We start from the raw sequence: 5,163 nt of genomic DNA on the forward strand, positions 1-5,163 counted from the left end.
TGTAGATGGTACTAGTCAAAATCTTGAAATCTTGAAATGGGTCTAGTGTTCAACACACCACACCACACCACACCACACTCTTCTAGCTGCGTCGAAGCGATCGCCTGCTATAGTGCGGGCATAGGTAGGCAGCCGCGAACCGTGGCGGCCTTGTAGCTTTCGGGAGCGGCCGCATGATCATGGCGTTGCCGGCAGGGGCGAGCAGTCTTCTGCTGTGTCGTATCACTCGCAAAGCGATCGCTTTCCGCAAGACACTTCCCATCTCTCCTTTCATCAGACTCCATTGCTCGGCTTAAGCAGCTGTGACGGTAATGGCAATGAAATGCAGGACGATGGAGAAGCGTACGCGGACACGACGAGACGCAGGCCTGACAAGAATGTATCTGCAGCGCGTTCGAATACTCCGCGAGCGTGTATACGTCTGCCTGCCAAAGGGGGAACCTTCATGAGCTGAAGGCCCAGCGGCCGGTCATTTACATGCGTGAGTGTGGGACCGCAGCGCCATCCTTGGGAACGGTGCGGAAGCGCGGCCCTCTCTCGGAGAGTCTCGTTAAATCTCGTAAGGTGCCCGGATGCTCTCGTTTCAGTGCCCGGATGTTGGCTCTCGGTCTCGGCGTGACGTCACCACACTGCCGACAACGGGAGTTAAAAGCATTTCATGCTTAATACCTCTTAGTACTTCATATTTGTTGTACCCCCATAATGCCCTATGTTTCATTATCCCGGCGTCTCTTCGTCATTTTGCCCTAAGAGCCTGTTCATGCTTTTCCGTGTATATCTGCCCTTCGTTTACCCATATCCCAGGGTATTTGTATTCGGCCACTTTGGGTATTTCGTGGCCTTGTGTTGTAGGCACCTGATCAGTTGTATCGTTAAAAATCATCACACCTGGTTTAGTTGCGCTAAAACTGAATCCTAGAGCGTCTCCTTCGTCTCCACAACAATTAACTAAAGTTTGTAAATCTTCCTGGCTATCTGCTAACAGTACAATATCGTCCGCATACATTAAACCCGGGAGTCGCTGCTCAACTACATTTCCGCCTAATCTGTAGGACAGATTATAACCTAGAGTACTTTCTTCTGGCCTTCTTTCCATATTTATCACGTAAAGCATGAATAGCAGCGGTGATAGAGGACAACCTTGCCTTAATCCTTTGTGCACCCCCACAGTTGTGGAACTTTTTTCCCTTCCCATGTAATTTCAACTTTATTATCTCGGTAGATTTCCTGTAGAAAATAAATTACCTCATGAACGATACCTAAATCTTTCAATATGCTCCACAAGAGTTCCCTGTTCACGTTATCGTATATGTCCAGAAAGGCTAAAAACAGAGGTTTGTTTTCCGTCTTCGCTATTTCTATGCACTGGGTAAGCACGAACAGGCTACCATCTAAGCGCCTACCCCTTCTGAACCCATTCTGAAGTTCTCCGAGTATCCGATTACCTTCTACCCATGACTGCATTTTTAATTTCACTGCCTGCATTGCCAGCCTCTACATAACAGATGTTATCGTAATCGGACGGAAGGATTTTATGGTCATCTTATCTCATTTCCCTTTATAAATCAAATTAATTTTACTCTGTCTCCAGCTGTGCAGAATTTGCCGATTTGTTATGACTGTCTCCAATGCTTTTATTAGCGCTTCCTTGCTTCTTGGTCCAAGTTCATTAATCAGCTCAATTGGAATTTCGTCTATCCCTGCGGATGTGGTTTTAGGAATATTCGCTTCCGCCTTTTCCCAGTTAAGACTAGTCAGTTGTAAGCTGTTCTCTATTGTGCTGTCCTGTGTTGCCGCCTCACTTGGAGAGATTACCCCATTGTCGTTTCTAAAAGACGCAGCTATAAATGACGTAATGTAGTTCACAGCATCGTCTACCTCTAAACATTTTCCCTCAGCATTTATAATCGGTTCCTGCCTTCTTTGATTTGTTCTTCCCAACCAGCTTATCTGGTTCCAGAATTTTCTTGGCCCCCTTTTATTTGCCTCGCGAACTTCAGCCAGCCATTTATCAGAGGACTGCTTCATTTTAGTCTGGACTAGGACCTGAACTTGCTGTTTCTTTTGTCGATAAGATTCGCATTTTTCGCCTATTTCCTCTTCAGATAACTGCGCCCTCTTTGCTTCTCTGAGTTCGCTTGAAGCCACCCGTCGTTCTTCGATGGCCTCCTTAATTTCCATATTCCACCAGCTTCGTGGCTTCCTCTTTCCTCTCCAACGGTTTACTCCTTTCATTTGTTTCATTTTTGTAGCGATGAGCAGCTCTAACTGATTATAATCCCACTTTTCCATGGGGCCTTTCTCGATTATTTCTTCTATATCGGCTGATATTAGAGCTATTCGTTGATAGTTTAATTTTGCGTTGCCTTTTTGACTTCGCTGCATTTCTGTTTTGACCAGGGCTCCCAACTGTAGACTAATACGTTTATGATCACTTCCTAGGTTGTACTTCATCTCTTCGTCTGTTTCCATTATTGCGAGCTTGCTATAGATGCCCTGCGACATTAGACAGTAGTCAATGGTTGTTTGCCTGTTACGGGATTCCCACGTGATTTGTCCCTTACATTTCGTTTCCCTATTGACAATAACTAGGTTGTGCCGCTCACACAAGTCTAGCATTAACTTACCGTTACAATCTGTGTATCCATCCAGATCCTCGATGTGGCCGTTCGTGTCTCCAAGCAAAATAATATCGACACCGTCTCCAATCTGCTTTATATCGTCATTGAGGCACTTAACTAGATCCTTGTTTTCTTGCCTGCATTTGTCTCGGTCCCTAAAAAACCTACCCCTAGCCATGTCCTTTTGCCAGCAATTGTACCTGATACCCGGGCATGTTCTTTACAAGTTGATTTTATTCTTTGCCAATTTGTTTCTTGATGTATCAGCATACCTACTCCTCCTCCCTTCTTCTCCGTTGTTGTTCTGTTGCACCCTTCCCAGACATAGCCATCGATTAAAGGTGGATCTTCTAGATCCCTCCACTGCAAAAAAATTCCGTGAATGTTACGTACAAACTCTCCATAACAGAACGAACGCTTGCTCTGTTGCATCTGAAATGGAGGGTCCATCCGTAACACATTCGTGAAGGTGGCTGGCCGTATTATACATTTTCTGAAACGTATTACTCGCCGTAACTGTTGGCCCCCGGACTAGGCACCACATGACGTCCCATTTCCGATCTGTGTGGTTTACTCTTGTTCAACAATGTCCACAAACTAGCATGGCGAAAATGAGATTAACCCCATGTGCAAAGGTGAAGATCCGAGGGGGGGTGATAATCAAATGAGACCCAAGTGACGCATAATGTTGTTTCAACGTTGAGGGATTGCTACAAATTGTAAGCAACATTAAATAACAAAGGACTTATTTTGCTATAACTTTAAAAGAAGAACGTTGACTTCATAAAAAAATATTTTCACCATGTTGCTAACCACATGACAGGGTAACAATTAATAAATGCAATTAATAAATAATTTAGAAATGCAGCTTAATGAGGTCAAGAGATAAAAAAAAATTTAGACACAGACAATGGTTAGACAACTTCTCTAAATTGAAACTGAACACCAGCTGAAAATACATTACAAACATGATGAAAGTGCACAAGGTGAAAGCCGAATTTCCGTCTGCCGTTTGATAAGGAAACGAACCACTGAGAAAGCCCAAAGCATGGGCAAAGAAATTTGTGAATGCACTGCAATGTAGCAGTCACATCTTTGCTACACAACCATCAATCAAAAACGCTAACTCCTTCACGGATAACAAAAGCACAGGCGCAACAAAATATTGCTAATTGCAATGTTCAATTTATTAGGTACCTATAGCCGGCCATTCATGCCTGGTCTTCCAGCGGATAAATGAAACGCTGCAAAAAAGCAGTGAGCAGCCATAATTGCTGCAGTGACAAGGAGGATGTGCACCGTTGGTGCTGTTCCCTCATCCTGAATAGGAAATAATAGCTGTTTTTTCTGGAATGTACTCTGGAAGCATGAATTTCCTATCCACCTTTATTTAGCTTGCACTGACACGACCCATCATGAACTCTGCAGCTTTGACAAACATGCGGGCCAGTCGACAGCCACAGAAGACTGTAGAACCCTGCTAACTTACAAAAAAACCAGTGCTCAGAAAGAAAAATTATAAAAAAATGAGGAGTTCCTTACACGCACTATGTTTTATATGGTACTAAGAATGCGGCTAAGACATGGCATGAATATTGTTTTTTTCTGCTCAGTTACAAACTTTCTCGCCTGTGCTAACATATTACTGCAATGTAAATAATGAAACATGCCAGCATTGCACAACATGCTGTAAGACTTACAAAATACACCCCCTACAAGGCTACCACATGCCTCTTAGATGTGGCAATGTTTATATCTACCAAACTATCTAGACTAAAATGAGACACCAAGCCTCTGACATCTGGAGATGTGTACCTCCCATGCAATTAGAGTGATTGGAGATGCTCCTCATTGATGGCATTTCAGTTGCTAGGTGTGGAAGGACCAGATATGAAGGTGAACAACTAGACACCCACTTTTTAAGCAACGTCACAATGAGCAATGTGCCTTGGCTTTTCTTCCATCCAAAAAGTTTTATGTTCCATGTTTACGTAACTGCTTGCATGTTCTCATTTTGGCTTGCTGAGAGGTTCTTTTCTTTGTTAAACTAGCTTTAACTCTGGCCTCAGTCTTCTGCACCTTCTTAATTTTTTGCTAGTGTTCACCTTAAGTCATGTGTAAGCTCACACAGATCTCTACTTTTCTACGCTTCCAACTGTCACGTCTTCTCTGCCTTTGTCATGTCCATCACTGCATCCGACGCCTTCAAGTATGCTGTGTATAATCACCTTAACTAATCTGCCTATTACACATGTATTTTTGTTAGCCACCCACTCCTCTATCTGGCGCTGATAGGCCCTGAGAGTAAATAAATGAATTGTAGTCTAAGCTAAGTCTCAGCAAGCATGCATTATGTTCAGTTTATTTTACCATGTTTACCAGTAAAGAGTGGACGGAAAAAAGCTGCTAAGTGGAGCCTGACATGCCTCTCGCCCCTACACTGGAAAGCAGCAGGCAAGGCATACATAGCCACTAACGACAACAGAACATGCCAAGTGCGAAGTAAATCAGTAATGTTCCTCGCATTTATCACAGGGCATAC

Source organism: Amblyomma mixtum, chromosome 3, assembly GCF_055824585.1.
Source record: "Amblyomma mixtum isolate Tamu chromosome 3, ASM5582458v1, whole genome shotgun sequence".
NCBI lineage: Eukaryota > Metazoa > Arthropoda > Arachnida > Ixodida > Ixodidae > Amblyomma > Amblyomma mixtum.